Consider the following 12910-nt stretch of genomic DNA (forward strand, 5'->3'; position numbering starts at 1 on the left):
TTTTTTTTTACATTTTAGAAGATTATCGCCATACAAAGTTTGATTATCATTATTATTTATTGTATTAATAGAAACTGCTGAATTGGTAGGTTTGAACCAATTGGTAAATTATCAGCATTATAAATTATAGTAATAGAGCTGATGACATGAATGTAAAAAGTTTGGTTTCGTCATTGGAAAGTTGACCCCCAGATATGTCGTTCATGACTGTCATTGAGGGAGATGATCTGTAGTTATCTGTCCTATTCATTTAGAATACATATTTAATTTATTAATTTTTAAATTTCAATGTGACATTCTGGGTGGGCTCTTTGACATCTAATGGTGGGCAGGAGGTCACACTGTTTCTTCTACCTTCTTATATCTGTTTTCCGAGTTGCTTTCTGTCTTTGTGTTGAATGAGGTGACTTAGTTCTGTCCTAGTCCTGGCCAGAGTCCTTGACTGGGAGGTAAATAGCCAAATGTATGGTCAATAGTTGTGGGTGATTATATTTTTCCCCTTGTAAATCATCTCTCTGTTATGTACTGTTACATTTTTTATTTTGTTATACATTTTTATTGGTTTGTAAACATTTGAGTGTATACCTCTTAGTGGGGACCTGTGTTTATGTCTGGAAGAGTATGAAACTTTTAGGTGATCTTAAACTAAGTGCACTAATGGTGTGTTCTTGGAATCTACATCTGTTTCCTATTTGAACCAATACCTCTTTGTCTTACTTTTTCTTCTGAGCTTTCTAATTGTAAATCTAGAATCTTTGACTATCCCATTACTTCCTTTTTACTGGCGCTTAAATGACCTAAATGTGTTGCAACTCTTAAAACTCCTAACTATTAAAAACAAACAATCTGATACTCTGGCCTTGTCCTGGGGTGAGACTTTATTACTGTCAGATAGGGTAGCTCGCCTCAAGGGAACACTGCGTCTGTGGCTTTTGGCCAATTAGAGATTATGCATCTGGGTGGGGTTCCTGACCTCCCATAGTGGGCAGGGCGGTACATACTGTGTCTTCTATCCCCTTATATCTGTTTTCCAACATGCTTTCTGTCTTTGTCTTGAAATGAGATTACTGGGGTTTTCCTGGCCCTGGTCGGAGTCCTAGCTGGGAGGGAAACAGTCAAATGCATAGTTATTGTTTTGGGAGATGATATTTTTTTCATGTAAATCATCTCTCTGTTATGTATTATTATATTTGTTATTTTCAATGTATAATCTAAGCATTTGAGTGTATTCCTCTTGTTGGATTTTGTGCTTTTGTCCGGATGAGACTTATAGGTGATCTCAAACTAAGTACATTGGTGGTATGCTATTGGAATCTACATCTGATCCCTATTTGTTCCCCGTTCCCGTATGTCTTACTTTTTCTTGGGTGCTTTAATTGTAATTCTAGAACTTTTTACTATCCCATGTTCTTCCTTTTTACTGGCGCTGATATACTAAATGTGTTGGAAGCGCCGTAAAACCCTTAAAAACAAAAACAAAACAAAAAACAGAGATTATGCATGTTTACTTTTGTAACAGTTATTTCCTATAATAAGAAATGAAGTGTTTTCATAAGGACAATAATTGCGAAAATGCTGAGGATACAAAATGCTTCAAATCCACAGGGCATGGTTTTCCCATTGATGACATCTGATTTTGTCAGGTTTGGATCATTTTAACGACACTAGTGCATACCTGCCTATTATTACGGACCGTCCGTAATTGTTCCGGGTGTAAGGACAATTACGGACTTACGGAAATAGAAGAAATATTACTGATGCAAATTGTCGCAACGTTCAATTAAAAAAATTTTTTTTTTCATTATTTACCGCATGCTACAATAAAAAATTTCAATGTCTCGTTGGCTTGCGACGAGTGACGTCATCGACTCGACACGGAAACTTTACCCTCATCGGTAGACACAGTGCAGTGTCGAAAGTAGGTCATCAATAAGCATAATATCGCGGGGGTCATTGGCAAATTTCAGTAATACTAAAGCAAACAAAAATAATGATAGATACAACCTTTTATATATGTAAATTAAACTTACCATGTTATATACTATATATAAAAAGGTGTATCTATCATTATTTTTGTTTGCTTTAGTATTACTGAAATTTGACCATTAATTACTGATGAATTTTGTATTTCTTACTGAATTTTAAATTTTCAAGTAGGCAGGTATGCTAGTGGAGAACCAGCAATTTTTGCAGAGAAAAAATGTTCTTATGGACAGGCACTCATCTATTCTTTACACAGATCAAGACGAATCTTTTGGGATTACCTGTATTTGTCCTGACCTTGGCTTGAGTCGTTGGCTGAGGGGGTAAACAGTCAAATATGTAGTATTATTTTTGGAAGATATTTTTTTCCTTGAAAATCATTTCTCTGATGTGTACTGTTACAGTTTTTCTTTTTACTGTATAATATTTTGTAAACATTGGAGTTTTTTTTCTTTTTAGTGGGATCTTGGGCTCGTGTTGGGATGAGCCTTTTAGGTGATCTCGAGCTAAGTAAGTAGACTGATAAAATTCGTTTAGAATCATCGTTGAACCTATTTGAACTATTCCTTTTCGCTTGTGTGACTTTTATTGTAAATCTATAATTTTTGACTAACCATTTTCATCCTTTTTACTGGCACTGATATGACCTAAATGTGTGGAAAGTGCCGTAAAACCCTTATAAACAATACGTAAATCGCTTCTTATAACTTATTGTACTTAACCTAAAGGGAAACAAATGTATGGTTTTGTTTTTTTTATTTTAAGGATGATATTACATTTTCTTGTAAATTATTTCCCTGTGAAATATTATTTACAAATCTAAATTAGTGATTTGATTTTTGAAATCATTTGCATGTATTGCTCTTAGTGGGATCCTGTCTTGAGTCCGGATTTGACTTTTATGTGATTCGAACAAAGTACATTGATTTTAGTTTTTGCTTGGAATCTACATTTGTTCCCTATTTGACCAAACCACTTTTTCTTCAATGCCTTTAATTGTAAATCTACAATTTTTTTACTATTCATTTTTCCCCCTTTACTGGTACTTGGAGTGGTCTTTAAAAAAAAAAAAAAAGTAAAAGTGTCGCAAGCGCAGTTAAACTGTTGAAATCAAATTAAACATTTTTAGTGAGAGATGACATTTTTTTTTCTTGTAAACCCTCCCTTCATCTTTATTGTTATATGTGCTAGATTTTTAAATGTGCTTCTTTGGTATACATTTGAATTTGAGAGTGTCCCTCAAAGTGGAAATCCTGTCAGTTTGGGACTTTTAAGTGGTTCAAGGCCAGCTACAAATTTATATTGCTCTAATCATATTCCTTTTCATTTTTTTTTGTTGTTGTTGGTATCTTCATGCTAGGCTAATGCTAATGATGAAAATAGAGCAGTCAAAAGTTTAATGTTTTGTAAGTACCTTATTACTGGCACCTTATTACCTTATTATTGCGAGTGTCACGACAAAAAAAAAAAAAAGAAAAAGAAAAAAAAGCAAGCATAAAACAAACCAAGTTGTACTGGCGCTAAAATCACCTAATGCAAACTTCTATATAACAAACAAAAGAAATTGCATCCACCTGGGCAAAATTTTAGTGTTTTTGGTGTGGCTTTTGAATACTGTCAATTTCAGACTAGCCATCATGGGTTGTGAGCTTTTTTTGTCAAATGGATCAGGGAGGTTACTCTTGCTGTGTATTGTTATGTTTTCCATTCCATTTCCTCACTGCTTGCTGCATGTCCTTGTCCTGGGATGAGATTATTTGGTTTCACTTTAGCTCAGTTTGGGGTCCTAAACCGAAATGGCTGGGTTGGGTTCCTGATCTCCCATAGTGGGCAGGGAGGTTCTCATTGTCTTCTATCCCCCTATATCTGTTATCCAACTTGCTTTCTGTCTTTGTCTTGGAATGAGATTACTTGGTTTTGTCCTGGTCCTGGCTGAGAAGGAAACAGTCAAATGTACAGTCACAGTTAGTTTTGGGAGATGATATTTTTTTTCCTTTTAAATCATCTCTCTATTAAACCGTATTATGTTTTGTTTTCATATTATATATGATTTGTAAACAATTTAGTGCATTCCTCTTATTGGGGACCTGTGCTTTTGTCTGGATGAGACTTTGTCCTTTGATAGTGTGCTCTTGAAATCTACATCTGTTTCCTATTTGAACCAATTCCCCTTTTGTCTTCTCTTTTCTTGGGTGTTTTAATTGTAATTCTAGAACGTTTCACTTTCCCAATTTCTTCCTTTTTACTGGCGCTGATATGACCGTACTGGGTGGGGATCCTGACCTCCCATGGCGGGCAGGGAGGTACATACTGTGTCTTCTATCCCCTTATATCTGTTTTCCAACATGCTTTCTATCTTTGTCTTGGAATGAAATTACTTGGGTTTTTTTTTCCTGGCCCTAGTCGGAGTCCTGGCTGAGAGGGAAACAGTCAAATGCATAGTTATTGTTTTGGGAGATGATATTTTTTTCCTTGTAAATCATATCTCTGTTATGTATTATTGTATGTGTTATTTATAATGTATAATGTAAGTATTTGAGTGTGTTCCTCTTTGTTGGATTTTGTGCTTGTGTCCGGATAAGACTTATAGGTGATCTCAAACTAAGTACATTGGTGGTATGCTCTTGGAATTTACATCTGATCCCTATTTGTTCCCAGTTCCCCTTTGTCTTACTTTCTCTTGAGTGCTTTAATTGCAATTCTAGAACCTTTTTACTGGCGCTGATATAACCTAAATGTGTTGCAAGAGCCGTAAAACCCTTAAAAACAAAACAAACAAACGATATGACCGTAATGTGTTGCAAGTGCCGTAAAACAACAAACAAACATTAGATAGAGTGAGATTACTTGGTTTTTGTTTAGCCGTCCTAGTTGGAAGGACGAAGTCAAATGTTTTCTTTTTCTTTGCAAATTGTCTCTCTGTTATGCTGTTTTATTTTTATATTTTGAATATGTGACGGTTTGTAAGCATTTGAGTATATTCTTCTTTGAGGGATCCTGTGCTATTGTGAATCTGATACGGTACTTTTATGTGATCTCAAAGTGCACTAATAGTAGTATGCTCTTGAAATCTACACTTGTACCTATTTGAACAATTCCCCTTTTATTACCTTTTCATGTGTACTTCAATTGTAAATCTATAATTTTTTGACTATCCAATTTTCTTCCTTTATACTGGCGCTGATATGATCTAAATGTCTTACAAGCGCCTTAAAACACTTTAAAACAATACGCAACACACCCAAAATATGTGTATAACTATGATGACAAGCCTGGTTTTTCACAGGATCCGATTTCACACATGTCAATATTACGTCCCACATATTTCATGACAAATTTTTAAAATCATTGGTAGGAAACCGTACAAGTACAAGTAAAAAAAAACAAGAGATCCGTACAATCAACACTGTGTTTGGCATTAATTTTTCTTTGAAATAACCTATCTGTAAATATGTAGATATTTTGTACATTATCATTGTTATGTCAGTAATACTGAATAGTCATAAATATGAATAAAGTTGCTGAAATATACATAATATTATTGTCTTTTATTGTCTTCAGGTGTTTGGTATGTGTCTTTTTTTTCCTTGTAAATCATCTCTCTGTTATGTATTATTATTATTATTATTATTATTATTATTATATTTGTTGTTTTGAATTTATAATGTAAGCATTTGAGTGTATTCCTCTTAGTGGGGACCTGTGCTTGCATCGGGATGAGACTTTTAGGTGATCTCAAACTAAGTACATTGGTGGTATGCTCTTGGACTCTACATCTGATACCTATTTGTTCCCAGTTCCCCTTTGTCTTACTTTCTCTTGGGTGCTTTAAGTGTAATTCTAGAACTTTTTACTATCCCATTTTCTTCCTTTTTACTGGCGCTGATATGACCTTAATGTGTTGCAAGTGCCGTAAAACCTTTAAAAACATAAAAACAAAACATATGTGTCTTTGCATGTGAGCTTGCACGCGAGCTTTGCGTGCTCGCATGATGAAGAGGTTTGAGTTACCCTTTAAGTGGTATAAGATTTACCATTGCACAGGGTGTCCAGCAAGGTCTCAAAGTAGTAAATTTGATCTCTTGGCTGTAAATCTGCATTGAAGAACTAAATCTGGCAGCACAAAATTACGAATGCAAAAATCTGGGTGGGGTTCCTGACTTCCCATAGTGGGCAGGGGGGTACATACTGTGTCTTCTATCCCCTTATATCTGTTTTCCAACATGCTTTCTGTCTTTGTCTTGGAATGAGATTACTTGGTTTTGTCCTGGCCGGAGTCCTAGCTGGGAGGAAAACAGTCAAATGCATAGTTATTGTTTTGGGAGATGATATTTTTTTCCTTGTAAATCATTTCTCTGTTATGTATAATATTTGTTATTTTGAATTTATAATGTAAGCATTTGAGTGTTTCCTCTGTTGGATTTTGTGCTTGTGTCCGGATTAGACTTATAGGTGGTCTCAAACTAACTACTTTGATAGCGTGCTATTGGAATCTACATCTGATCCCTATTTGTTCCCATTTCCCCTATGTCTTACTTTTTCTTGGGTGCTTTGTAATTCTATAACTTTTTACTATCCCATTTTCTTCCTTTTTACTGGCGCTGATATAACCTAAATGTGTTGCAAGCGCCGTAAAACCCTTAAAAACATAAAAACAAAACGAATGCAAAAAATGAAGATTCATTTAGCTGCGGCCATTTTGAAAATCTTAGGCACCCGTCAAACATACAGTCAGACCATCGTTATGCCCCTTGGTCATTTTTGCTTCCCCACTGATGTTGGGAGACTTTTGATCAAGTCCCTGGGATACTTTGACCCCATGTAAGCAGGTGGGATATATACATATCAAAATTGTTTATTTCAGGAAATATACATGATAATGGAAGAAGGGTAGTAATATATTCATTGACATAATACCATTTCCTAGAATAGTGTACAGTGTATAGAACTGGAGTATCAATATGAACAGCTGGATGGGGATCCTGACCTCCCATAGTGGGCAGGGAGGTACATGCTGTGTCTTCTATCACCCCATATCCGTTTTCCAATTGTTTCCTGGCATTGTCTTGGAATGAGATTACTTGGTTTTGTCCTGGCCTTGGCTGGAAGGGAAACAGTCAAATATATAGTTAGAATTTTGGGAGATGATATTTTATTCCTTGTAAATAATCTCCGTTATGCACGGTATTATTTTTGTTTACATGTTATATATATAATTTGTAAATATTTGAGTGTTACTTCCTCTTAGTGGGGACCTGTGCTCGTGTCTGGATGAGACTTTTGGTGATCTCAAACTAAGTACTTTGATAGTGTGCTCTTGGAATCTACACGTTTCCTATTTGAACCAATTCCCCTTTGTCTTACTTTTCTTGTGTGCTTTAATTGTAATTATAGAAATTTTTACTATCCCATTTTCTTCCTTTTTACTGGCGCTTATATGATGACCTTAATGTGTTGCAATCGCCGTAAAACACTTAAAAACAAACAAAACACAATATGAACAGTGAAGGTTCAAACTGTGTCACAGAATGTCCCATATTAATGCTGACGACATACACACACACACACACACACACACACATATATATATATATATATATATATATATATATATATATATATATATATATATATATATATATATATATATAGCCTTTTCCAAAGCCTCAATTTGCGCCGCAGAGAATGGGACCCAAACCTAGGATTTATCGGCCCGAAAGCGAGTGTCAAAACACTAGAATATAAGCCGAGCAATATAAATAGGGTTGTATAATATATATTATATATATATATATATATATATATATATATATATATATATATATATATATATATATATATATATATATATATATATGAGTGTTGGTGGGTACTTGTAGGTACGAAAGTGCTCGATAATGGTGGTTAGAGCTAATATATAATGTAAATTTTCTCTCACATTTTTTTGCCGAGACGACTCGTTTCTGTGTTCCTACACGCACACACACACACACACACACACACACTCATAATATAAACATGAGAGCACATCACAATACACATTAAAACTAATCACCACTACACAGCGAAACAACTTTAGTTTGGAGTTTTCTACGGACATTGCAAATGGATTATGCCGACTGAGGAAGTGTAAGGAACACAGAAACGAGTCGTCTCGGCAAAAAAATGTGAGTGAAAATTTACATTATATATATATATATATATATATATATATATATATATATATATATATATATATATATATATATATATATAATCGATGTTATACATAATATTGTTACGAATAGTGCTCGACATGTAGCAATGAAGCGAATTATTATTTTAATATTTACCACAATGTTGGAGTCAATCTACATCGATGTTTCAGGCCTTTTCAGCCATCGTCAGGACTGCGTGTTACATGAGTTTGGTTTGTAGTGTGTTGTTGCTTGTTGAAGTGGTTCCGTAGGTTTGTAGTTGATTAGTAAGTGTTTTCGTCTATGTGGACATCTATTGTACATCTCATTTTTCGTGTTGAGTGTGGCTTCCTGAGGGTGTTTGATTATAGTATATTTCTCTTCCAGGCATAAGCTACATTGTTTTTATGATGGTGTGTATCCTGTTGCTTTAGATATAATTTTCCATGAAATGTTGTGGTCTAGTTTGGTGTCTTTTAATTTCCAAATATGTTCGCTGAGTTTTGTGGATGGTTTTTTGTTAGTGTTTCTAAAGGTTGAGGTGTGGGGGTTGTATCTTGTTTTGAAATTATTTTCCGTTAGTCCTACATTGTTTGTTTTAGTTTCGGTGACTGTGGCTTGGTAAATTAAACTTGATTCTCAAAATTGTTTGTTTAGCGGGCAATGTTCCTTATTTCTGCAGTTGAATTTTCTGGTGGGAGGGTTTTGCTCTTGTCGGTGGTTTATTTATATTCTTTTTTAGTTGTGGCTTGAAATTATTTGTTCTATGTTGCGCATACACGAGTAGCTTATTTTTGTGGTATTCCTGTTGATAATTTTATGTAGCTTATGGTTTTTTGGAAAGTGGGTATCAATTAACTTCAGGAACTGCTGTCCAATGTTTGTGCTGACGTTTTTGTCGAAAGGTAGGTTGAACCAAGTAATATGTCGTTTTCTTGTTTTGCGTTCTTCACTTGTGTGTTGAGGAAAAACACACCAAACACAGCACACTATACTATGACAACACGCCGTGGACAAAGCGACATAATGATTTAGACGTAACAACGGGTTCGTTCGACGGTGCTGAAACATGTGAACTGGTCGGACTCTACATCCTGTCACAACTGCAACATACACACACATACATCGGCCTCTATAGAGATGACGGACTCGCTATAACCAACAAACGACCAAGAGCGAATGAAAACATTAAAAAACAAATCTGCAAAAAAGTATTGTTGTATCGAAAATCATTATTTCTAATACTAATAGAATCCGAAGGACCATGATTTTGATAAAATATTCTAAGAATTAGATAGTCTATGATCTATGTTGCCTGAAGGAATTCACTGCCACTATAGCATGACCACTTGGAACTGATGATGCCACAGGATGTCTGAAATAATAAAGACAACAGCAACAGAAAATGAATACGTATACAATCAATCTCCATAGGGGACTTATTGATCCATGCCTTGGTTAGGATGTTATCATGTTGTGTAATAACTTTGCCACTTTCATGTATTAACCCAAGCACAGTACATGTTAAGATGCAAGAAAAAAAAACAAAACAGTATAGAATATTCATCCTTGAATCTTCTCAAACTGAGTGAGTAATTGGTTTCTATTAAAGGGCAGATTGTTGGTTATTGCCAAGCCAATGAAACTGTTATTGTTGATTATGATGAAAATGATGATGATGATAATGATGATGATGATGATGATGACGACGAAGATGAATAAATAAATAAATAAACAATTGGGACTTGGGGGGGGGGGCGGGGGGGGGGGGAGAGCAAGGAATAACCCAAGCATCTACCGCAGAGCAACGCCGCTAGGCCTACTGAGGAAAGTTTACTAATTTAAGGCCAGAATATTTGAAAATTTTCAAATTAAAAAAAATTAATTAAAATGGAGCTATTCAAATGACTTCGTCCTCGTCCTATCGTGTTCAATGTTTGTGTTTTGTGATGCAAGCGAGGGTTCACAGCATAAAAACACGTTCCATATGAAGAAGAATATAGGAATTAAAATTGTCACAACTATCGGGGACTTCTATGGGGTAATGGTAGCACGTCTGACCGGTAATCAGAAGGTCTGAGGTTCGATCCCCAGTCGAGGCAGACTGATTTTTTGGAGTGATATTTGTCTTGTATTTTTCTTTATTGCTTTGTCTGGCACCTTTCAAATAAACTTGTTCAGATCTTTATCTTACAGGTGTCTGTTCCCTAATAATTAGATATTTCTTAATTTCAAACTAAGATTATATGTCTAACCTGGTGCTCTTAGATTGCAAATCGAATACTATAAGGACCGGCAAGCCCTATTCTGACAACGATGATGATGATGATGATGATGATGATGATGATGATGATGAAGAACAAGAAGAAGATGATGATGACGACCACGACGATAATGATGATGATGATGATGATGATGGTGATTATTATTATTATTATTATTATTATTATTATTATTATTATTATTATTATTATTATTATTATTATTATTATTATTATTATTATTATTATCATAATGATGATGATGACGACGATGTGATTGGGTTCTGGTAACAAAAACACTATCGTCTTAATTGGAAAAAATGAAAAGTGTTCATGCGTAAAACCGTGTATTCAATCAATAGGCGTTCTTCTTTTTAATTACTCCACAGCCAATAAGATATTAATATGTATGGGTTAATCACAACTAACAGGCTTTTTAAATGGTGTGCTATATCTAAAAATAATTAATTCGTGTTAATTAACGTACCTTAAAGCTATAACCACATCGTCATACAAATTTGGCAGATACCGTTAGATGATCACATGTTTTGATGCTGGACAAGTAACGTTATCCGATTTTACTTTGTAGTAAAGTAGAGTATAATAACGGATCACCTTTGTGAAACGCAACATTATTTTGGACGTATTACTATTATCTGATCACATAACATTTAACAAGTCAATCGGCTTTAGTTAGCCTTTTACGCTCGGGGAAAATTGTTCAATCATGACTTTTATATTTTAATGACATTTGTGTAACCTCAAAATCATTTATTATCATTCAAGTTGTCAATGGGGTTGATAATCCTTTTCATCCTATGCATTCCGTTTTAAACATTTTAATGAATTCGCCTCAACGTAATAATGTAAAAGATTCTTTAGAGTGTTAAGGCCATGTATCCATCGCTCGATGAGTTGTTTATATTTTCATAAAGACAAATCACAATCTACACACTTTACTCCCCGCGAAATTTTGTTTTCAGTTTGCGACGATTCTCGGCTGGGTGAGGTCGAAAATCGTCCTCCCATTTTTCTGTATAGATAGTATGCAGATGACGTCAATCAAGTCTTTGTTATTGTTTTTGCCACCCGCGTTTGTGAGTTGTTCTCACTAAACTGTATTAACCAGGCTATAAAAGTTCATGGTTACACAGAGTTTGTGTGTTGGTCCGTTATACTTCCGGATGGCAATGTTGTGAACTCCTTGGCCAGGCGCATTCTATCTATAATGATAATAGGATTCAATAGTCGTACCGTCACTTCCTTCCTTATGACGCATGGTAACTTAGTAACACTGGCTCTAAACTATCGGAACAATGACGGACGCCGTATGAAATATTTCTCCGAAGAGCTTAAAAGCGTATCCAGAGGGAAAAAAAAACCATCAATTTGATCATGTTTTGACTTTTACACATTCTGATCACAAGGCATATGAAAAGGGAATGAAAAGTTCTCGCCAGCATGAAGAATAAAAAGTAAAGATTTTCTTTGTTTAGAACCAAGATGGCCGCCGTTGCGGCGCGTGACATCAGACTACTGAATCCAATTATTAGCAACTTATAATTTTTTGTCATCGCCCATTGACAAAAAAAAAAAAATCATTAAACTCTCAAATATGAAGTATTTTTTGAAAAATGTTCGCTTTCATAAATACATATGTTGATTAAAGTTGAAGGCAGTCTAAGATGGCATAGTGGTATCTACGATTTCATTTTGTGAAACCCAAACGTGATAAAATCATATTTAAAATATAAAATTTCTTACCTGTCAATGGTGTTGACCCCTTCAAAATTCCGTTGTCCTCCTGCATGGTCCCTTGATCTGAAACTCAAAAAAAAAAAAAAAATGTGATTTGACACTGGCTGTGGTGATAATATTGGGACAAAAAAAATAACGACGAGGAAAAAGAAGCAAAAAACTGAAAACTTACCATTCTAGATGAAATCTTACAAAATGAAACCTGTCCTGTCCTCCGTCGTCTTCCAACTTCTGTGAAATCTGAAGTGATCTAGAAATTAGTGATTAGTCATAGTAATCCTTTCTTTAAAAAATATAGCATTGTGGAGAACATTGTGCTTATTTGAGTCAATAAAAAAAAAATGATACGGCGCACAACTCTACTGAAAGATTTGAAAATTAGAAATGCATTTTTTACAGATAGATAAACAGATAACTTGATTTCCTTTTATAATTCAAAGTCAGTTTGACAGTTCGTTGAGTCACACAGATATCATAAAATACGTACCGACGACACTAACACTCTCAAAATCAACCAATTTCGTCATTGTAAAAAGTTGTCAGTTTGCGTCATCTATTTATGACATCAAGTATTATTATTACTTCCGTTGTGTTGTTGATTTAGCGGTGATCAGTGTTGTTATGTAGTAGTATGTTCTAATTGCGTGTATGTTTGTGTGGGTGCGTGTGTGTGTGTGTGTTGTGTGTGTGGTGTATACATGTGTGTGTGTGTGTGTTGGCATTTTTCAGCAA

Source organism: Berghia stephanieae, chromosome 3 (genome assembly GCF_034508935.2).
Source record: "Berghia stephanieae isolate SIO BIC M18660-M18661 chromosome 3, UCSD_Bste_1.3, whole genome shotgun sequence".
Classification (NCBI taxonomy): domain Eukaryota; kingdom Metazoa; phylum Mollusca; class Gastropoda; order Nudibranchia; family Aeolidiidae; genus Berghia; species Berghia stephanieae.